Raw genomic sequence first — 24955 nt, forward strand, 5'->3', positions numbered from 1 at the left:
GTGGGAGGAGTTAGGGTGGCAAATTTGGCTATAATAAGAATAATAATAATAATAATAATATATATGTGAGATAACATTAAGTGGTCTTGCTATGCAAGAACACTTAACTAGAAAAGCTACAATTTCTGGGGAAATTGTGAAGTGTTCTTGCCTCCACCAGTAGTCTACAACTGGAGTGGGCGGAGTAACTGTTATTATTTATTTATATAGCACATTTAATTGCAACGTTGTTGCCCAAAGTGCTTCACAGTTACATTAAAACATACAGTTATAGAAACCATTAGCAGGTGCAAAAGGCCCTGTCTATGACATCACTTGCTGCTGCAGCCTTGCACAGGTCAGAGTATTTTTGCGGTTCCCATCTTCAAACGGTCGTATTTTAAAAACTATAAATCCTACAGTGAAGAGCTTTATATTGTGAGAATCACAAGACCCAGACCTACATTTTGATGTATAGTATGTCTCTGAGATATTAACAATGAAGGCACAGTCGCAGTTTAGAAATTGCCCTTCAAATGTGAGCTTTGCAGAGTGGAGTTTCAATGAATGTCAACGGACTGCGTGAGTTGCAAACAAATGGTCATATTGTGAAAACTATAAGGAATACGACTTAGCTGTGGACATTTTTAGTGGCAGCAGGGATAGCTGAACGTTTTGATATAAGATTTGTGTAGGTGGGCCTGAAAATGAGGGAGTGGTGGCAGTTTAGAAATCATGTCCTGATTTTTCAGCTTTTGCCAGCTCCCACTCTAGCTTTGCCATTCATTCCTATGGGACAAATTTTGCCACAAGAACGACGATATTCCGTGAACCATTCGGCGAAATGTTCTACAAAGTAATAGCAATCCGATCGGGAACAATCTGCACGTTTTGGTAAATTTTCGGCTATGTAGTGTAAAAACTGTGGGAGGAGTTAGGGTGGCAAATTTGGCTATAATAAGAATAATAATAATAACTAGAAAAGGTACAATTTCTGGGGAAATTGTGAAGTGTTCTTGCCTCCACCAGTAGTCTACAACTGGAGTGGGCGGAGTAACTGTTATTATTTATTTATATAGCACATTTAATTGCAATGTTGTTGCCCAAAGTGCTTCACAGTTACATTAAAACATACAGTTATAAAAACATTAGCAGGTGTAAAAGGCTTTGTCTATGACATCACTTGCTGCTGCAGCCTTGCAAAGGTCAGAGTATTTTTGCGGTTGCCATCTTCAAACGGTCGTATTTTAAAAACTATAAATCCTACAGCGAATAGCTTTATATTGTGAGAATCACAAGACCCAGACCTACATTTTGATGTATAGCATGTCTCTGAGATATTAACAATGAAGGCACAGTCGCAGTTTAGAAATTGCCCTTCAAATGTGAGCTTTGCAGAGTGGAGTTTCAATGAATGTCAATGGACTGCGTGAGTTGCAAACAAATGCTCATATTGTGAAAACTATAAGGACTATGGCTTAGCTGTGGACATTTTAAGTGGCAGCAGGTATAGCTGGACGTTTTGATATAAGATTTGTGTAGGTGGGCCTGAAAATGAGGGAGTGGTGGCAGTTTAGAAATCATGTCCTGATTTTTCAGCTTTTGCCAGCTCCCACTCTAGCTTTGCCATTCATTCCTATGGGACTAATTTCGCCACAAGAACGACGATATTCCGAGAACCATTCGGCGAAACGTTCCACAAAGTAATAGCAATCCGATCGGGAACAATCTGCACGTTTTGGTATATTTTTGTCTATGTAGTGTAAAAACTGTGGGAGGAGTTAGGGTGGCAAATTTGGCTATAATAATAATAATAATAATAATAATAATAATAACTAGAAAAGCTACAATTTCTGGGGAAATTGTGTGAAGTGTTCTTGCCTCCACCAGTAGTCTACAACTGGAGTGGGCGGAGTAACTGTTATTATTTATATAGCACATTTAATTGCAATGTTGTTGCACAGTTACATTAAACCATACATTTATAAAAACATTAGCAGGTGTACAAAAGTCCCTGTCTATGACATCACTTGCTGCTGCAGCCTTGCACAGGCCAGAGTTTTTTCGCGGTTGCCATCTTCCAACGGTTGTATTTTAAAAACTATAAATTCTACAGCGAAGAGCTTTATATTGTGAGAATCACAAGACCAAGACCTACATTTTGATGCATAGTATGTCTCTGAGATATTAATAATGAAGGCACAGTCACAGTTTAGAAATTGCCCTTCAAATGTGAGCTTTGCAGAGTGGAGTTTCAATGAATGTCAATGGACGGCGTGAGTTGCAAACAAATGGTCATATCTTGAAAACTATAAGGACTATGGCTTAGTCGTGGGCATTTTTAGTGGCAGCAGGGATAGCTGAACGTTTTGATATAAGATTTGTGTAGGTGGGCCTGAAAATGAGGGAGTGGTGGCAGTTTAGAAATCATGTCCTGATTTTTCAGCTTTTGCCAGCTCCCACTCTAGCTTTGCCATTCATTCCTATGGGACAAATTTCACCACAAGAACGACGATATTCCGAGAACCATTCGGCAAAACGTTCCACAAAGTAATAGCAATCCGATCGGGAACAATCTGCACGTTTTGGTATATTTTTGTCTATGTAGTGTAAAAACTGTGGGAGGAGTTAGGGTGGCAAATTTGGCTATAATAAGAATAATAAGAATAATAATAATAATATATATGTGAGATAACATTAAGTGGTCTTGCTATGCAAGAACACTTAACTAGAAAAGCTACAATTTCTGGGGAAATTGTGAAGTGTTCTTGCCTCCACCAGTAGTCTACAACTGGAGTGGGCGGAGTAACTGTTATTATTTATTTATATAGCACATTTAATTGCAACGTTGTTGCCCAAAGTGCTTCACAGTTACATTAAAACATACAGTTATAGAAACCATTAGCAGGTGCAAAAGGCCCTGTCTATGACATCACTTGCTGCTGCAGCCTTGCACAGGTCAGAGTATTTTTGCGGTTCCCATCTTCAAACGGTCGTATTTTAAAAACTATAAATCCTACAGTGAAGAGCTTTATATTGTGAGAATCACAAGACCCAGACCTACATTTTGATGTATAGTATGTCTCTGAGATATTAACAATGAAGGCACAGTCGCAGTTTAGAAATTGCCCTTCAAATGTGAGCTTTGCAGAGTGGAGTTTCAATGAATGTCAATGGACTGCGTGAGTTGCAAACAAATGGTCATATTGTGAAAACTATAAGGAATACGACTTAGCTGTGGACATTTTTAGTGGCAGCAGGGATAGCTGAACGTTTTGATATAAGATTTGTGTAGGTGGGCCTGAAAATGAGGGAGTGGTGGCAGTTTAGAAATCATGTCCTGATTTTTCAGCTTTTGCCAGCTCCCACTCTAGCTTTGCCATTCATTCCTATGGGACAAATTTTGCCACAAGAACGACGATATTCCGTGAACCATTCGGCGAAATGTTCTACAAAGTAATAGCAATCCGATCGGGAACAATCTGCACGTTTTGGTAAATTTTCGGCTATGTAGTGTAAAAACTGTGGGAGGAGTTAGGGTGGCAAATTTGGCTATAATAAGAATAATAATAACTAGAAAAGCTACAATTTCTGGGGAAATTGTGTGAAGTGTTCTTGCCTCCACCAGTAGTCTACAACTGGAGTGGGCGCAGTAACTGTTATTATTTATATAGCACATTTAATTGCATCTTTGTTGCACAGTTACATTAAACCATACATTTATAAAAACTCTAGCGGGTGTACAAAAGGCTTTGTCTATGACATCACTTGCTGCTGCAGCCTTGCACAGGTCAGAGTATTTTGGCGGTTGCCATCTTCAAACGGTCGTATTTTAAAAACTATAAATCCTACAGCGAAGAGCTTTATATTGTGAGAATCACAAGACCCAGACCTACATTTTGATGCATAGTATGTCTCTGAGATATTAACAATGAAGGCACAGTCGCAGTTTAGAAATTGCCCTTCAAATGTGAGCTTTGCAGAGTGTAGTTTCAATGAATGTCAATGGAAGGCGTGAGTTGCAAACAAATGGTCATATTGTGAAAACTATCAGGACTATGGCTTAGCCGTGGACATTTCTAGTGGCAGCAGGGATAGCTGAACGTTTTGATATAAGATTTGTGTAGGTGGGCCTGAAAATGAGGGAGTGGTGGCAGTTTAGAAATCATGTCCTGATTTTTCAGCTTTTGACAGCTCCCACTCTAGCTTTGCCATTCATTCTTATGGGACAAATTTCGCCAGAAGAACGACGATATTCCGTGAACCATTCGGCGAAACGTTCCACAAAGTAATAGCAATCCGATCGGGAACAATCTGCACGTTTTGGTATATTTTTGTCTATGTAGTGTAAAAACTGTGGGAGGAGTTAGGGTGGCAAATTTGGCTATAATAAGAATAATAATAACTAGAAAAGCTACAATTTCTGGGGAAATTGTGTGAAGTGTTCTTGCCTCCACCAGTAGTCTACAACTGGAGTGGGCGCAGTAACTGTTATTATTTATATAGCACATTTAATTGCATCTTTGTTGCACAGTTACATTAAACCATACATTTATCCCTTCCCTTCCCTCTCCTGTCCCTCACTGGCCATCTCCACATATAACACTACCCTCACATCTGCCTTGAACACTGCAGCCCCACTCCAAACATGCACCACGAGGAGAACACGACCCCAACCTTGGCATAATAAATCAACACGCTATCTGCAGAGTTGCTCCCGCTGTGCTGAACGCTCCTGGAGGAAGTCCCGCACCCAGGCAGACTATCTTCATTATAGATTCATGTTGCTTTCGTACAGCGCAGCCCTTGCCCTCGCCAAACAGTCCTACTTTTCCTCTCTCATTAGTTCATGCTCCCGCAATCCCAGACGTCTCTTTGACACTTTTAATTCCCTTCTCCGCCCTGCTGTGGCCACCCCCCAAACTAACCTTACAGCTGATAGCTTTGCATGTTACTTTACTGACAAGATTGAACAGCTAAGGAAACAATTCTCCCCTCCTTGCCGTTCTCTTTCTCAACCACACATAAATCATGCTTTCCCTACCCTTCAGACTTTCTCCCCAGCTACTGAACAAGAGGTGGCTGCACTTCTCCATTCCTCTCGCCCCACCACTTGCCCACTTGATCCTGTCCCATCTCACCTCATCAGATCTCTCTCCCCTTGTCTTGTGCCTATCCTAACACACATCTTTAACTGCTCTCTCTCTTCTGGCACTGTTCCTGCTGACCTTAAACATGCCACTGTAATACCTATCCTGAAAAAAACATCTCTTGACCCGTCCTCCCCCTCGAACTATCGTCCCATATCCCTGCTCCCTTACTCATCAAAGCTTTTGGAAAGACTTGTCTTTACCCGTGTGTCTCACTTCCTTAATTCCAACTCTCTCCTTGACCCTCTTCAGTCTGGCTTCCGCCCTCTCCACTCTACTGAGACCGCTCTTATCAAAGTGACTAATGACCTAATCTCCGCTAAATCCAAAGGTCACTACTCCATATTAATTCTCCTTGACCTCTCTGCTGCCTTTGACACAGTTGATCATTCTCTCCTCCTTCAAACTCTTCAATCACTCGGTCTCTGTGACTCTGTCCTCTCTTGGTTTTCCTCCTATCTCTCCCAACGCTCATTTAGTGTCTCCTTTTCCAAGGATACCTCCTCCCCTCGCCCTGTCTCGGTTGGAGTTCCCCAAGGCTCTGTCCTTGGTCCCCTTCTATTTTCTCTTTATACTGCCTCTCTTGGAAAACTTATTGCCTCTTTTGGATTCAACTACCACCTGTACGCTGATGACACTCAGATATACCTCTCCTCACCGGACCTCTCCCCGGCCGTCCTGCAACGTGTCACTGCTTGCCTCTCTTCCATCTCTGACTGGATGTCGTCACGCTTTCTCAAACTTAACCTCTCTAAAACTGAACTCCTTGTCTTTCCTCCTCCTAATACTGATCCTCCTCTCTCACTCTCCCTTCAAGTCAGTGATATCCACATAAGTCCATCCCTACAAGCGCGCTGTCTTGGCGTCATACTTGACTCTGGTCTCACCTTTGAGTCTCACATCCAGTTTGTTGCCAAGTCCTGTAGGTTCCAACTCAAAAACATAGCCCGCATCCGCCCCTTTCTTAAGCAAGATGCTACCAAGGAGCTTGTCCATGCTCTAGTAATTTCCCGCATGTATTACTGTAACCCTCTCCTGATTGGTCTCCCCAAAAGCCGTACTGCCCCGCTACAGTCTGTAATGAATGCTGCAGCTAGACTGATTTTCCTATCCAGTCGGTCCTCTCACACCTCGCCCCTCTGCCAGTCCTTACATTGGCTCCCTGTATCCTATAGGAGTCAATTCAAAGTGCTAACCCATACATTTAAAGCACTGAACAATTCCAGCCCCTCTTATATCTCTTCACTGATCCAGAGGTATGCCCCTCCTCGTACCCTCCGCTCTGCCCGCGACCACCTCCTGACCGCTGCTCGCACCCGTACGGCCAACTCACGCTTGCAGGACTTCTCACGGGCGGCTCCTCTCCTATGGAATAACTTGCCTACTGCCATCAGACTCTCCCCTAGTCTTCAATCATTTAAGAAGGGCCTTAAATCCCATCTCTTCAGGAAAGCGTATGGCCTCCCAGAGTAATCTCTCCCTTACATACCTGTCCCTATGGGATAGTGCTTTGCTCTCTCCTCCAGCTCTGCTTCACTCCTACTTGATATTTCCTATCCTAATGTTTCTAATACCCCACCTCCTATAGACTGTAAGCTCATTTGAGCAGGGTCCTCTTCAACCTATTATTCCTGTAAGTTTTCTTGTAATTGTCTTATTTATTGTTACATCCCCCCCCTCTCAAAATATTGTAAAGCGCTACGGAATCTGTTGGCGCTATATAAATGGCAATAATAATAATAATAATAATAATAATTTATAAAAACTCTAGCAGGTGTACAAAAGGCTTTGTCTATGACATCACTTGCTGCTGCAGCCTTGCACAGGTCAGAGTATTTTGGCGGTTGCCATCTTCAAACGGTCGTATTTTAAAAACTATAAATCCTACAGTGAAGAGCTTTATATTGTGAGAATCACAAGACCCAGACCTACATTTTGATGCATAGTATGTCTCTGAGATATTAACAATGAAGGCACAGTCGCAGTTTAGAAATTGCCCTTCAAATGTGAGCTTTGCAGAGTGGAGTTTCAATGAATGTCAATGGAAGGCGTGAGTTGCAAACAAATGGTCATATTGTGAAAACTATCAGGACTATGGCTTAGCCGTGGACATTTCTAGTGGCAGCAGGGATAGCTGAACGTTTTGATATAAGATTTGTGTAGGTGGGCCTGAAAATGAGGGAGTGGTGGCAGTTTAGAAATCATGTCCTGATTTTTCAGCTTTTGACAGCTCCCACTCTAGCTTTGCCATTCATTCCTATGGGACAAATTTCGCCAGAAGAACGACGATATTCCGTGAACCATTCGGTGAAACGTTCCACAAAGTAATAGCAATCCGATCGGGAACAATCTGAACGTTTTGGTATATTTTTGTCTATGTAGTGTAAAAACTGTGGGAGGAGTTAGGGTGGCAAATTTGGCTATAATAAGAATAATAATAATAATAATATATATGTGAGATAACATTAAGTGGTCTTGCTATGCAAGAACACTTAATAATAATATATATGTGAGATAACATTAAGTGGTCTTGCTATGCAAGAACACTTAATAACTAGAAAAGCTACAATTTCTGGGGAAATTGTGAAGTGTTCTTGCCTCCACCAGTAGTCTACAACTGGAGTGGGCGGAGTAACTGTTATTATTTATTTATATAGCACATTTAATTGCAACGTTGTTGCCCAAAGTGCTTCACAGTTACATTAAAACATACAGTTATAGAAACCATTAGCAGGTGCATGTCTATGACATCACTTGCTGCTGCAGCCTTGCACAGGTCAGAGTATTTTTGCGGTTGCCATCTTCAAACGGTCGTATTTTAAAAACTATAAATCCTACAGTGAAGAGCTTTATATTGTGAGAATCACAAGACCCAGACCTACATTTTGATGCATAGTATGTCTCTGAGATATTAACAATGAAGGCACAGTCGCAGTTTAGAAATTGCCCTTCAAATGTGAGCTTTGCAGAGTGGAGTTTCAATGAATGTCAATGGAAGGCGTGAGTTGCAAACAAATGGTCATATTGTGAAAACTATCAGGACTATGGCTTAGCCGTGGACATTTCTAGTGGCAGCAGGGATAGCTGAACGTTTTGATATAAGATTTGTGTAGGTGGGCCTGAAAATGAGGGAGTGGTGGCAGTTTAGAAATCATGTCCTGATTTTTCAGCTTTTGACAGCTCCCACTCTAGCTTTGCCATTCATTCCTATGGGACAAATTTCGCCAGAAGAACGACGATATTCCGTGAACCATTCGGCGAAACGTTCCACAAAGTAATAGCAATCCGATCGGGAACAATCTGCACGTTTTGGTATATTTTTGTCTATGTAGTGTAAAAACTGTGGGAGGAGTTAGGGTGGCAAATTTGGCTATAATAAGAATAATAATAATAACTAGAAAAGCTACAATTTCTGGGGAAATTGTGTGAAGTGTTCTTGCCTCCACCAGTAGTATACAACTGGAGTGGGCGGAGTAACTGTTATTTATTTATATAGCACATTTAATTGCAACGTTGTTGCACAGTTACATTAAAACATACAGTTATAAAAACATTAGCAGGTGCAAATGGCCCTGTCTATGACATCACTTGCTGCTGCAGCCTTGCACAGGTCAGAGTATTTTTGCGGTTGCCATGTTCAAACGGTCGTATTTTAAAAACTATAAATCCTACAGTGAAGAGCTTTATATTGTGAGAATCACAAGACCCAGACCTACATTTTGATGTATAGTATGTCTCTGAGATATTAACAAGGAAGGCACAGTCGCAGTTTAGAAATTGCCCTTCAAATGTGAGCTTTGCAGAGTGGCGTTTCAATGAATGTCAATGGAAGGCGTGAGTTGCAAACAAATGGTCATATTGTGAAAACTATCAGGACTATGGCTTAGCCGTGGACATTTCTAGTGGCAGCAGGGATAGCTGAACGTTTTGATATAAGATTTGTGTAGGTGGGCCTGAAAATGAGGGAGTGGTGGCAGTTTAGAAATCATGTCCTGATTTTTCAGCTTTTGACAGCTCCCACTCTAGCTTTGCCATTCATTCCTATGGGACAAATTTCGCCAGAAGAACGACGATATTCCGTGAACCATTCGGCGAAACGTTCCACAAAGTAATAGCAATCCGATCGGGAACAATCTGCACGTTTTGGTATATTTTTGTCTATGTAGTGTAAAAACTGTGGGAGGAGTTAGGGTGGCAAATTTGGCTATAATAAGAATAATAAGAATAATAATAATAATATATATGTGAGATAACATTAAGTGGTCTTGCTATGCAAGAACACTTAATAATATATATGTGAGATAACATTAAGTGGTCTTGCTATGCAAGAACACTTAATAACTAGAAAAGCTACAATTTCTGGGGAAATTGTGAAGTGTTCTTGCCTCCACCAGTAGTCTACAACTGGAGTGGGCGGAGTAACTGTTATTATTTATTTATATAGCACATTTAATTGCAACGTTGTTGCCCAAAGTGCTTCACAGTTACATTAAAACATACAGTTATAGAAACCATTAGCAGGTGCATGTCTATGACATCACTTGCTGCTGCAGCCTTGCACAGGTCAGAGTATTTTTGCGGTTGCCATCTTCAAACGGTCGTATTTTAAAAACTATAAATCCTACAGTGAAGAGCTTTATATTGTGAGAATCACAAGACCCAGACCTACATTTTGATGCATAGTATGTCTCTGAGATATTAACAATGAAGGCACAGTCGCAGTTTAGAAATTGCCCTTCAAATGTGAGCTTTGCAGAGTGGAGTTTCAATGAATGTCAATGGAAGGCGTGAGTTGCAAACAAATGGTCATATTGTGAAAACTATCAGGACTATGGCTTAGCCGTGGACATTTCTAGTGGCAGCAGGGATAGCTGAACGTTTTGATATAAGATTTGTGTAGGTGGGCCTGAAAATGAGGGAGTGGTGGCAGTTTAGAAATCATGTCCTGATTTTTCAGCTTTTGACAGCTCCCACTCTAGCTTTGCCATTCATTCCTATGGGACAAATTTCGCCAGAAGAACGACGATATTCCGTGAACCATTCGGCGAAACGTTCCACAAAGTAATAGCAATCCGATCGGGAACAATCTGCACGTTTTGGTATATTTTTGTCTATGTAGTGTAAAAACTGTGGGAGGAGTTAGGGTGGCAAATTTGGCTATAATAAGAATAATAATAATAATAATATATATGTGAGATAACATTAAGTGGTCTTGCTATGCAAGAACACTTAATAACTAGAAAAGCTACAATTTCTGGGGAAATTGTGAAGTGTTCTTGCCTCCACCAGTAGTCTACAACTGGAGTGGGCGGAGTAACTGTTATTATTTATTTATATAGCACATTTAATTGCAACGTTGTTGCCCAAAGTGCTTCACAGTTACATTAAAACATACAGTTATAGAAACCATTAGCAGGTGCATGTCTATGACATCACTTGCTGCTGCAGCCTTGCACAGGTCAGAGTATTTTTGCGGTTGCCATCTTCAAACGGTCGTATTTTAAAAACTATAAATCCTACAGTGAAGAGCTTTATATTGTGAGAATCACAAGACCCAGACCTACATTTTGATGTATAGTATGTCTCTGAGATATTAACAATGAAGGCACAGTCGCAGTTTAGAAATTGCCCTTCAAATGTGAGCTTTGCAGAGTGGAGTTTCAATGAATGTCAATGGACTGCGTGAGTTGCAAACAAATGGTCATATTGTGAAAACCATCAGGACTATGGCTTAGCCGTGGGCATTTCTAGTGGCAGCAGGGATAGCTGAACGTTTTGATATAAGATTTGTGTAGGTGGGCCTGAAAATGAGGGAGTGGTGGCAGTTTAGAAATCATGTCCTGATTTTTCAGCTTTTGCCAGCTCCCACTCTAGCTTTGCCATTCATTCCTATGGGACAAATTTTGCCACAAGAACGACGATATTCCGTGAACCATTCGGCGAAATGTTCTACAAAGTAATAGCAATCCGATCGGGAACAATCTGCACGTTTTGGTAAATTTTCGGCTATGTAGTGTAAAAACTGTGGGAGGAGTTAGGGTGGCAAATTTGGCTATAATAAGAATAATAATAACTAGAAAAGGTACAATTTCTGGGGAAATTGTGTGAAGTGTTCTTGCCTCCACCAGTAGTCTACAACTGGAGTGGGCAGAGTAACTGTTATTATTTATATAGCACATTTAATTGCAATGTTGTTGCACAGTTACATTAAACCATACATTTATATTAGCAGGTGCAAAAGGCCCTGTCTATGACATCACTTGCTGCTGCAGCCTTGCACAGGTCAGAGTATTTTGGCGGTTGCCATCTTCAAACGGTCGTATTTTAAAAACTATAAATCCTACAGCGAAGAGCTTTATATTGTGAGAATCACAAGACCCAGACCTACATTTTGATGTATAGTATGTCTCTGAGATATTAACAATGAAGGCACAGTCGCAGTTTAGAAATTGCCCTTCAAATGTGAGCTTTGCAGAGTGGAGTTTCAATGAATGTCAATGGACTGCGTGAGTTGCAAACAAATGGTCATATTGTGAAAACCATCAGGACTATGGCTTAGCCGTGGGCATTTCTAGTGGCAGCAGGGATAGCTGAACGTTTTGATATAAGATTTGTGTAGGTGGGCCTGAAAATGAGGGAGTGGTGGCAGTTTAGAAATCATGTCCTGATTTTTCAGCTTTTGCCAGCTCCCACTCTAGCTTTGCCATTCATTCCTATGGGACAAATTTTGCCACAAGAACGACGATATTCCGTGAACCATTCGGCGAAATGTTCTACAAAGTAATAGCAATCCGATCGGGAACAATCTGCACGTTTTGGTAAATTTTCGGCTATGTAGTGTAAAAACTGTGGGAGGAGTTAGGGTGGCAAATTTGGCTATAATAAGAATAATAATAACTAGAAAAGGTACAATTTCTGGGGAAATTGTGAAGTGTTCTTGCCTCCACCAGTAGTCTACAACTGGAGTGGGCGGAGTAACTGTTATTATTTATTTATATAGCACATTTAATTGCAATGTTGTTGCCCAAAGTGCTTCACAGTTACATTAAAACATACAGTTATAAAAACATTAGCAGGTGTAAAAGGCTTTGTCTATGACATCACTTGCTGCTGCAGCCTTGCAAAGGTCAGAGTATTTTTGTGGTTGCCATCTTCAAACGGTCGTATTTTAAAAACTATAAATCCTACAGCGAAGAGCTTTATATTGTGAGAATCACAAGACCCAGACCTACATTTTGATGTATAGTATGTCTCTGAGATATTAACAAGGAAGGCACAGTCGCAGTTTAGAAATTGCCCTTCAAATGTGAGCTTTGCAGAGTGGCATTTCAATGAATGTCAATGGACTGCGTGAGTTGCAAACAAATGGTCATATTGCGAAAACAATCAGGACTATGGCTTAGCCGTGGACATTTTTAGTGGCAGCAGGGATAGCTGAACGTTTTGATATAAGATTTGTGTAGGTGGGCTTGAAAATGAGGGAGTGGTGGCAGTTTAGAAATCATGTCCTGATTTTTCAGCTTTTGCCAGCTCCCACTCTAGCTTTGCCATTCATTCCTATGGAACAAATTTCGCCACAAGAACGACGATATTCCGAGAACCATTCAGCGAAATGTTCCACAAAGTAATAGCAACGCGATCGGGAACAATCTGCACGTTTTGGTAAATTTTTGTCTATGTAGTGTAAAAACTGTGGGAGGAGTTAGGGTGGCATATTTGGCTATAATAATAATAATAATAATAATATATATGTGAGATAACATTAAGTGGTCTTGCTATGCAAGAACACTTAATAACTAGAAAAGCTACAATTTCTGGGGAAATTGTGAAGTGTTCTTGCCTCCACCAGTAGTCTACAACTGGAGTGGGCGGAGTAACTGTTATTATTTATTTATATAGCACATTTAATTGCAACGTTGTTGCCCAAAGTGCTTCACAGTTACATTAAAACATACAGTTATAGAAACCATTAGCAGGTGCATGTCTATGACATCACTCTCTGCTGCAGCCTTGCACAGGTCAGAGTATTTTTGCGGTTGCCATCTTCAAACGGTCGTATTTTAAAAACTATAAATCCTACAGTGAAGAGCTTTATATTGTGAGAATCACAAGACCCAGACCTACATTTTGATGCATAGTATGTCTCTGAGATATTAACAATGAAGGCACAGTCGCAGTTTAGAAATTGCCCTTCAAATGTGAGCTTTGCAGAGTGGAGTTTCAATGAATGTCAATGGAAGGCGTGAGTTGCAAACAAATGGTCATATTGTGAAAACTATCAGGACTATGGCTTAGCCGTGGACATTTCTAGTGGCAGCAGGGATAGCTGAACGTTTTGATATAAGATTTGTGTAGGTGGGCCTGAAAATGAGGGAGTGGTGGCAGTTTAGAAATCATGTCCTGATTTTTCAGCTTTTGACAGCTCCCACTAGCTTTGCCATTCATTCCTATGGGACAAATTTCGCCAGAAGAACGACGATATTCCGTGAACCATTCGGCGAAACGTTCCACAAAGTAATAGCAATCCGATCGGGAACAATCTGCACGTTTTGGTATATTTTTGTCTATGTAGTGTAAAAACTGTGGGAGGAGTTAGGGTGGCAAATTTGGCTATAATAATAATAATAATAATAATAATATATATGTGAGATAACATTAAGTGGTCTTGCTATGCAAGAACACTTAATAACTAGAAAAGCTACAATTTCTGGGGAAATTGTGAAGTGTTCTTGCCTCCACCAGTAGTCTACAACTGGAGTGGGCGGAGTAACTGTTATTATTTATTTATATAGCACATTTAATTGCAACGTTGTTGCCCAAAGTGCTTCACAGTTACATTAAAACATACAGTTATAGAAACCATTAGCAGGTGCATGTCTATGACATCACTTGCTGCTGCAGCCTTGCACAGGTCAGAGTATTTTTGCGGTTGCCATCTTCAAACGGTCGTATTTTAAAAACTATAAATCCTACAGTGAAGAGCTTTATATTGTGAGAATCACAAGACCCAGACCTACATTTTGATGCATAGTATGTCTCTGAGATATTAACAATGAAGGCACAGTCGCAGTTTAGAAATTGCCCTTCAAATGTGAGCTTTGCAGAGTGGAGTTTCAATGAATGTCAATGGAAGGCGTGAGTTGCAAACAAATGGTCATATTGTGAAAACTATCAGGACTATGGCTTAGCCGTGGACATTTCTAGTGGCAGCAGGGATAGCTGAACGTTTTGATATAAGATTTGTGTAGGTGGGCCTGAAAATGAGGGAGTGGTGGCAGTTTAGAAATCATGTCCTGATTTTTCAGCTTTTGACAGCTCCCACTCTAGCTTTGCCATTCATTCCTATGGGACAAATTTCGCCAGAAGAACGACGATATTCCGTGAACCATTCGGCGAAACGTTCCACAAAGTAATAGCAATCCGATCGGGAACAATCTGCACGTTTTGGTATATTTTTGTCTATGTAGTGTAAAAACTGTGGGAGGAGTTAGGGTGGCAAATTTGGCTATAATAAGAATAATAATAATAATAATATATATGTGAGATAACATTAAGTGGTCTTGCTATGCAAGAACACTTAATAACTAGAAAAGCTACAATTTCTGGGGAAATTGTGAAGTGTTCTTGCCTCCACCAGTAGTCTACAACTGGAGTGGGCGGAGTAACTGTTATTATTTATTTATATAGCACATTTAATTGCAACGTTGTTGCCCAAAGTGCTTCACAGTTACATTAAAACATACAGTTATAGAAACCATTAGCAGGTGCATGTCTATGACATCACTTGCTGCTGCAGCCTTGCACAGGTCAGAGTATTTTTGCGGTTGCCATCTTCAAACGGTCGTATTTTAAAAACTATAAATCCTACAGTGAAGAGCTTTATATTGTGAGAATCACAAGACCCAGACCTACATTTTGATGTATAGTATGTCTCTGAGATATTAACAATGAAGGCACAGTCGCAGTTTAGAAATTGCCCTTCAAATGTGAGCTTTGCAGAGTGGAGTTTCAATGAATGTCAATGGACTGCGTGAGTTGCAAACAAATGGTCATATTGTGAAAACCATCAGGACTATGGCTTAGCCGTGGGCATTTCTAGTGGCAGCAGGGATAGCTGAACGTTTTGATATAAGATTTGTGTAGGTGGGCCTGAAAATGAGGGAGTGGTGGCAGTTTAGAAATCATGTCCTGATTTTTCAGCTTTTGCCAGCTCCCACTCTAGCTTTGCCATTCATTCCAATGGGACAAATTTCGCCAGAAGAACGACGATATTCCGTGAACCATTCGGCGAAACGTTCCACAAAGTAATAGCAATCCGATCGGGAACAATCTGCACGTTTTGGTAAATTTTCGGCTATGTAGTGTAAAAACTGTGGGAGGAGTTAGGGTGGCAAATTTGGCTATAATAAGAATAATAATAACTAGAAAAGGTACAATTTCTGGGGAAATTGTGTGAAGTGTTCTTGCCTCCACCAGTAGTCTACAACTGGAGTGGGCAGAGTAACTGTTATTATTTATATAGCACATTTAATTGCAATGTTGTTGCACAGTTACATTAAACCATACATTTATATTAGCAGGTGCAAAAGGCCCTGTCTATGACATCACTTGCTGCTGCAGCCTTGCACAGGTCAGAGTATTTTGGCGGTTGCCATCTTCAAACGGTCGTATTTTAAAAACTATAAATCCTACAGGGAAGAGCTTTATATTGTGAGAATCACAAGACCCAGACCTACATTTTGATGTATAGTATGTCTCTGAGATCTTAACAATGAAGGCACAGTCGCAGTTTAGAAATTGCCCTTCAAATGTGAGCTTTGCAGAGTGGAGTTTCAATGAATGTCAATGGACTGCGTGAGTAGCAAACAAATGCTCATATTGTGAAAACAATCAGGACTATGGCTTAGCTGTGGACATTTTTAGTGGCAGCAGGGGTAGCTTTACGTTTTGATATAAAATTTGTGTAGGTGGGTCTGAAAATGAGGGAGTGGTGGCAGTTTAGAAATCATGTCCTGATTTTTCAACTTTTGCCAGCTCCCACTCTAGCTTTGCCATTCATTCCTATGGGACAAATTTTGCCACAAGAACGACGATATTCTGAGAACCATTCGGCGAAACGTTCCACAAAGTAATAGCAATCCGATCGGGAACAATCTGCACGTTTTGGTATATTTTTGTCTATGTAGTGTAAAAACTGTGGGAGGAGTTAGGTTGGCAAATTTGGCTATAATAAGAATAATAATAACTAGAAAAGGTACAATTTCTGGGGAAATTGTGAAGTGTTCTTGCCTCCACCAGTAGTCTACAACTGGAGTGGGCGGAGTAACTGTTATTATTTATTTATATAGCACATTTAATTGCAATGTTGTTGCCCAAAGTGCTTCACAGTTACATTAAAACATACAGTTATAAAAACATTAGCAGGTGTAAAAGGCTTTGTCTATGACATCACTTGCTGCTGCAGCCTTGCAAAGGTCAGAGTATTTTTGCGGTTGCCATCTTCAAACGGTCGTATTTTAAAAACTATAAATCCTACAGCGAATAGCTTTATATTGTGAGAATCACAAGACCCAGACCTACATTTTGATGTATAGCATGTCTCTGAGATATTAACAATGAAGGCACAGTCGCAGTTTAGAAATTGCCCTTCAAATGTGAGCTTTGCAGAGTGGAGTTTCAATGAATGTCAATGGACTGCGTGAGTTGCAAACAAATGCTCATATTGTGAAAACTATAAGGACTATGGCTTAGCTGTGGACATTTTAAGTGGCAGCAGGTATAGCTGGACGTTTTGATATAAGATTTGTGTAGGTGGGCCTGAAAATGAGGGAGTGGTGGCAGTTTAGAAATCATGTCCTGATTTTTCAGCTTTTGCCAGCTCCCACTCTAGCTTTGCCATTCATTCCTATGGGACTAATTTCGCCACAAGAACGACGATATTCCGAGAACCATTCGGCGAAACGTTCCACAAAGTAATAGCAATCCGATCGGGAACAATCTGCACGTTTTGGTATATTTTTGTCTATGTAGTGTAAAAACTGTGGGAGGAGTTAGGGTGGCAAATTTGGCTATAATAATAATAATAATAATAATAACTAGAAAAGCTACAATTTCTGGGGAAATTGTGTGAAGTGTTCTTGCCTCCACCAGTAGTCTACAACTGGAGTGGGCGGAGTAACTGTTATTATTTATATAGCACATTTAATTGCAATGTTGTTGCACAGTTACATTAAACCATACATTTATAAAAACATTAGCAGGTGTACAAAAGTCCCTGTCTATGACATCACTTGCTGCTGCAGCCTTGCACAGGCCAGAGTTTTTTCGCGGTTGCCATCTTCAAACGGTTGTATTTTAAAAACTATAAATTCTACAGCGAAGAGCTTTATATTGTGAGAATCACAAGACCAAGACCTACATTTTGATGCATAGTATGTCTCTGAGATATTAATAATGAAGGCACAGTCACAGTTTAGAAATTGCCCTTCAAATGTGAGCTTTGCAGAGTGGAGTTTCAATGAATGTCAATGGACGGCGTGAGTTGCAAACAAATGGTCATATCTTGAAAACTATAAGGACTATGGCTTAGTCGTGGGCATTTTTAGTGGCAGCAGGGATAGCTGAACGTTTTGATATAAGATTTGTGTAGGTGGGCCTGAAAATGAGGGAGTGGTGGCAGTTTAGAAATCATGTCCTGATTTTTCAGCTTTTGCCAGCTCCCACTCTAGCTTTGCCATTCATTCCTATGGGACAAATTTCACCACAAGAACGACGATATTCCGAGAACCATTCGGCAAAACGTTCCACAAAGTAATAGCAATCCGATCGGGAACAATCTGCACGTTTTGGTATATTTTTGTCTATGTAGTGTAAAAACTGTGGGAGGAGTTAAGGTGGCAAATTTGGCTATAATAAGAATAATAATAATAATAATAATAATATATATGTGAGATAACATTAAGTGGTCTTGCTATGCAAGAACACTTAACTAGAAAAGGTACAATTTCTGGGGAAATTGTGAAGTGTTCTTGCCTCCACCAGTAGTCTACAACTGGAGTGGGCGGAGTAACTGTTATTATTTATTTATATAGCACATGGTTCGTCAACCTGGTCCCTACCGCCCACTAGTGGGCGTTTCAGGATTCCAGGTGGGCGATAGGGATTTCCAGGTTGATCGGGCGGGCGGGTGCGAGCCGGCGGTACCCGTGCGACTGGGTACCGCCGTGACCATTTGCGGCTCCGGCCCGCCCGGTAAACCGCCGGTGCCGCCTTCCAAAGTGTCCATCGGGTGACCCATGCTGTCAGGGCCACCCGATGGATGCGGATTGTAAGGGGGCCCGGTCAGCGCAGGGCGCTTTAACAGCGCGACCGGGCCCCCTGTGATGACATCAGAGCTGGGAGGAAGTGATTCCCCGGTCACTCCTCCCAGCTAAAACTGAGAGCCGCGCGGGAGGAACACCAGGGAGTCAGAGTGGGAACTCTGACTCCCATCCACCTGAGCCACCACTGGACCCCAGGGAAAGTCACCCTCCTGCACCTTAAAGGTAGGAAACAGGAGGGTGACTTAAATATAGTGTGTGTGTGTCTTTGTAGGTATGTCTTGTGTGTGTGTGTGTGTGTGTGTGTCTGTCTGTGTATATGTGTGTGTGTCTGTCAGTATGTATGTGTGTCTTGTCTTTGTATGTATATGTCATTGTATGTGTGTCTTGTGTGTCTGCATGTGTGTGTGTCTGTTTGTATGTGTGCCTGTCTGTTTGTATGTATGTGTCTTGTGTGTATGTGTGCCTGTCTGTGTCTTTGTGTGTGTATGTTTGTGTGTCTGTATGTGTGCCTGTCTGTGTCTGTATGTATGTCGTGTGTGTGTGTGTGTGTGTGTCGTATGTGTGTCTGTATGTGTGTCTTGTGTGTGTGTATGTGTCTGTCTGTATATATATATATGTGTGTGTGTGTGTCTGTATGTATGTCTTGTCTTTGTATGTATGTGTCATTGTATGTGTGTGTCTATGCATGTCTGTTTGTATGTGTGCCTGTCTGTATGTATATGTCTTGTGTGTATGTGTGCCTGTCTGTGTCTTTGTGTGTGTGTCCTGTGTGTGTGTCCTGTGTGTGTGTCCTGTGTGCGCGTGTCTTGTGTGTGTGTCTTGCATGTGTGCCTGTCTGTTATAGTGGACTATAGTAAGTGGGCTACCTAGCTCAGCCTTCCTACTGGGCATTGCTATAAGGACGGTTAAAAAAAGGGGAAAAAAAGGTGGGGAGGGGAATTGAGGAGGGAGAGGAGATGAGCTTACGCACAAATGAGAAATCATATTATGCGCAAACAGAGAAGTCGTCTGAATATCACTGAAAGAGACCTTCGTTTGTTCCTTACGAAAATCGAACCAGATATCAAATATTTAGTCTCGCAGCATCAACCTCAAGGATCTCATTAATCACTGGTAAAGGTAATTTCAATTTAATTTATTGTTTTCTCATTAAACGTTATAAAGTTAAAAACCTTATAAACCTGCATTAAGTAGAAATAAAAAGATAAATGTACTTACATTTATTTTTTTTAAAAACACCCTCTTTTCTTAAAAATATTCCGCATTTGCACGAAAACTGGTGGGCGGTAAGGAAATTTTTTCAACCAAAAAGATGCATTAGTGGGCGGTAGGTAGAAAAAGGTTGACTACCCCTGATATAGCACATTTAATTGCAATGTTGTTGCCCAAAGTGCTTCACAGTTACATTAAAACATACAGTTATAAAAACATTAGCAGGTGTAAAAGGCTTTGTCTATGACATCACTTGCTGCTGCAGCCTTGCAAAGGTCAGAGTATTTTTGCGGTTGCCATCTTCAAACGGTCGTATTTTAAAAACTATAAATCCTACAGCGAAGAGCTTTATATTGTGAGAATCACAAGACCCAGACCTACATTTTGATGTATAGTATGTCTCTGAGATATTAACAAGGAAGGCACAGTCGCAGTTTAGAAATTGCCCTTCAAATGTGAGCTTTGCAGAGTGGCATTTCAATGAATGTCAATGGACTGCGTGAGTTGCAAACAAATGGTCATATTGCGAAAACAATCAGGACTATGGCTTAGCCGTGGACATTTTTAGTGGCAGCAGGGATAGCTGAACGTTTTGATATAAGATTTGTGTAGGTGGGCCTGAAAATGAGGGAGTGGTGGCAGTTTAGAAATCATGTCCTGATTTTTCAGCTTTTGCCAGCTCCCACTCTAGCTTTGCCATTCATTCCTATGGAACAAATTTCGCCACAAGAACGACGATATTCCGAGAACCATTCGGCGAAACGTTCCACAAAGTAATAGCAATCCGATCGGGGACAATCTGCACGTTTTGGTATATTTTTGTCTATGTAGTGTAAAAACTGTGGGAGGAGTTAGGGTGGCAAATTTGGCTATAATAAGAATAATAATAATAACTAGAAAAGCTACAATTTCTGGGGAAATTGTGTGCAGTGTTCTTGCCTCCATCAGTAGTCTACAACTAGAGTGGGCGGAGTAACTGTTAGTATTTATTTATATAGCACATTTAATTGCAATGTTGTTGCCCAAAGTGCTTCACAGTTACATTAAAACATACAGTTATAGGGGGCGTGGTCTGACCGCCGACGGTGATGGCTGCCTAGGCGAAGAGCTCTGCGCCCTGCCAGACCCGAAACGCCGAGCAAAACGCTACTCACCCCTGCCAACGAACCACGAACCTGCCTACTGAAGGAGGAACACTCCAAGGAATGGCCACAAATAAAAAATCCGGCAAAAAGCCGAAGGAAGGGACCCCTTCCGTCGCCGAACTCCTCGCGACGCCCAGGCCGCATGGAATCAAAGATGGCGGCGGCCACATGCATGCGGGCTCTCCGGAATCCCCACATATCGGAGACAACGGGCACAGACCACTGCAGACGACAAATGCAGAAATCCTGCACTCAATTGCAGAGGTAAGACACTACCTGGCTGGGGAGATAGAGAGATCAGCAAGGGAGGTTAAGGAGGAGATTCAGGCAGTGGGCCAGCGCACAGAGGCCCTGGAATGGAGGATGGACCACGTGGTAGCAGCCCACAATGAAACAACCTCCACCACCAACCACTTACTCACTAGAGTGGCTGAACTAGAGGCAGAGCTAGAGGATGCCTCTAATAGGTCCCGCAGAAATAATTTGAGAATTAAAGGTATACCTGAAAGAATTAAAGATGCAGACCTAACAACTGTATTGCTGAGGCTGTTTAAAGACCAATTACCTGCCATACCGGAACATCTATGGACCATAGACAGGGCGCATAGATCGCTGAGAGCCAAGGGCCCACCTGACAGCCCCCCTAGGGACGTGATAATGAGGTGGCATTTTTTCTCTACCAAAGAAGCGATTATTAAAAGCGCACGCCGCCACACTTACTCGCTGGATGGCTCCACACTCCACCTTTACCAGGACATCGCACCTGCCACTTTAGCCAGGAGACGGGAATGGAAGCCCGTTGCTGACCTAGTCAGGGCAAAGGGCCTCAACTTTGCATGGGGCCACCCCTTTAAAATGCTGGTGTTCAACGGCCCGCGACCAGCTGTACTCCTGCCCACGGCTGACCCAAAGGCCTTCCTCCGGGGACTAGGTATAGAAGTCCCAGAAGATTTCCGACTCCCCCATCGAGGGACCCAAGCGCTAGGCCTCTTGCCCAGGGATGGGGCAGGCTTGGATGGCGGTGCACAATAGGGGACCCAAAGGGGCCTTCCCTCTACCAAACATTACCAACTCCTAACCTAAATCACCTTAACGATATCCCCTCCCACACTAAACAGCAAGAAGAGACTTAGACCCAAATCATAGGCTATAACACAAAAGTGGACTACCAAACTGAACACAGACGGCTACAGCTGCGGACCGCAAACTCACAGACGACACGAACACAAGAGACATTATCCAAAGATCCAATGTATGCAACACTCAAGTAATCAAGACAAGACCTGCGACAGAAGGATTACTACCACACATCACAGTACAACACCTAGGGGCTTGTGTAAGGACTCTGCGAAAACAAACGGAACGTAATATACCCTAGAAATTACATGAAACTCAAGGGACTGGCACTGGGTGAATGATTACGCAGCGCCCGTTAAAAACTTTACAACATCGCAAGAAGAAGAATGACGCAGAAAAAGAACGGCTACCACTCTAACCCGTGACCACAGACTCTGAGTAGAAACGGAAGCGGTGCAAGGACGAGAACACACTTATACAGAGGACCTACTCTTATACAGAGGACCCACTCTTGCCTGACCCGTCCACGATATCACCGTGCAGCACGGTTCAGAGACTCTTAAGACCCACCCATTTACAAACAGGACGGTGCCGGAGTCCACTACTGAATAAGACACTGGTTCCTCCCCAGGCATTAGGACACTGCTCAGGGTCTTTGAAAGTGTTGCATCCACGACCAGAAACGCAAGTGTATACTCCCTCTCCCCCCACCCCTCAGTATCACTCTGTTACTCTATTGTTTTATTATCTCATTATTATTTTGCTATCTTCTGCTTTTCTGTTTTGATGTGTAGTTCACAGTACTTAAGGGGACCTCAAGGGCTTTCTGATGATGACGGACCCTGGGGGTTATGACCTAGGCCACCAGGTGCATATGCGGTAGGGGATAATGCTTAGTACCCCATGGCTGATCCCACCCCCCCAGACCCGTCATCAGGACCACCCCCACAGAGGTGACTGAAACTTCTTATTCTCTCCGGACATCCCTGTTCTCCCCTGCCCCACCCCCACTAATACCCTACGGGACGGGTGACGGAGTAACACACCCCGGCAGCTCTGACACAGACGGGACGAAGCCCCCCCTTGCGGACCCTGAATGATATCCAGGTAAGGTGATTAGAACTTTAGAGGGAGGAACTAGGTGTGATAGTTCTAAATATATTCAATGTGGTAAATGTCACAGGTTTAATGTCTCACGCAACTTACATATGTATTGAATGTCTACTTAAGGTCAAATATGCTTGCTTCGTAACTGTATTGTAACTCTGTATACGTACAACTGATTTGGTATGAAATTACACACATCCCTTACCGAACTTGGCAGGGCACTGATGTTTATACGCTAAGATATCTAGATACTCGGGTCTTCGGCAGGGTGCTCGGCGATTGATTGTCCCCTCCGTGCTACTTTAAGTACTCGCGGAGCGGACAACCACCCCCCGATACACCCGGCACAGATAAGACCGGAGTGATCCCCTACCCCCTGTACTGTACCACTACCCTTCCCCTTTTCCCTCACCTCACACACTAAGGCCGAGACAGCTGAGACAGCCCTTGGGCCTCAACAACCCTCCCGCAAATAGCCTCCAATAGCCCAACTCATAGGCCAAACGTACTCTCCCTAGTGGGGACTCCCTTCCCATCCCCATACCGGTCTCCAAAAGGAGCCCAATCTCTACCTCTCCTCCCTAGATCACAAGCACCGCTCCCTGGTGGGGGACGCGGCGGACGGACCTGACTACGACACTCACGGGACTGATAGGACCTTAACCAACCCGAAGCATGGCCACACTTAAAATTACTTCCCTTAACGTTAACGGCCTCAATACGCCGACCAAACGACGACTGCTCATGAGGGAACTAAAAAGACAAAAGACAGACATAGCCTTCGTGCAGGAGACTCATATGTTGCGCTCAGCCCGGATTCAACTAACCGACCACCTGTACACCAGGGCGTACTCTTCCAGAGCTCTGGTGAAAAAAAACGGAGTAGAAATACTCCTCCATAAAAACTGCCCTTTTATCGCTCATACGACACAATCCGACACCACGGGTAGGTATGTCATCCTTACTGGGACCATACACGCCACCACCTATCACCTGATCAATGTCTATGCGCCCAATCAACCAGACCCAGCCTTTTGGGACAACTTACACAGTATTGTGCAGTCCCTTTCGCATGGTATAATAGTATTGGGGGGCGACCTGAACGCCGCCCCCAGTCCACCAGTCGATCGTAGCACACCGATGGGAGGTCAGAGGACCACGAGGGTGGGGGGACAGGATAAATTGCTATTTCAATTCATGCAGAATACACAACTACTTGACCCATGGAGACTGCGACACCCGGGACAAAGAGACTACACTTTTTTTTCGGCGGCACACTCCACTTACTCCCGCATAGATTTATTTCTGGTCAATCAGGCTGGGATCCCGTGGATCCATTCCGCGCGGATCAACCTCATTACGTGGTCAGACCACGCAGACATAGAACTCTCACTACGAATCCCAGGCCCTAGGCCACCGTGGAAATGGAGGTTGAACAGCACACTCCTTAAAGACCCAGATGTTGCACAGCTAATTCAGAAAGACATTGTTTCCTACTTCGAAGAAAACGACACGCCGGACCTAACACAAACCAAAATATGGGCCGCCCATAAGGTGGTCATCCGGGGCTCCCTCATCAAATTGGCAACTAGGCGAAAAAAGCAGAAGGCGGAAACCCTCTTCGAGCTCCAGAAGGCGCTGAGGAGGGCCGAAGCCAGGCACAAACAATCCCCCACGACACAAGGCCTCCAAGACCTCCGGGAACTCCGTCACAAAGTTAGGGCCTTAGCGGTTGAGGAACTTGGTAGGGATCTAGTCCGCAAAAAACGACTTTATTATGAACGCTCTAATAAAATGGACACCCTCCTGGCCCGGGCACTCAAGCCCAAACAACAGTTCAAATCCATAACGGCGATCCGAAATAAGACAGGGCAAATCACACACAACCCCGCGGAAATCAACCAGGTCTTTACGGAGCTCCTGGCAAACACATATAACCACTGCGATCACGGTTGCAAATTAC

Source organism: Pelobates fuscus, chromosome 10 (assembly GCF_036172605.1).
Source record: "Pelobates fuscus isolate aPelFus1 chromosome 10, aPelFus1.pri, whole genome shotgun sequence".
Classification (NCBI taxonomy): Eukaryota; Metazoa; Chordata; class Amphibia; order Anura; family Pelobatidae; genus Pelobates; species Pelobates fuscus.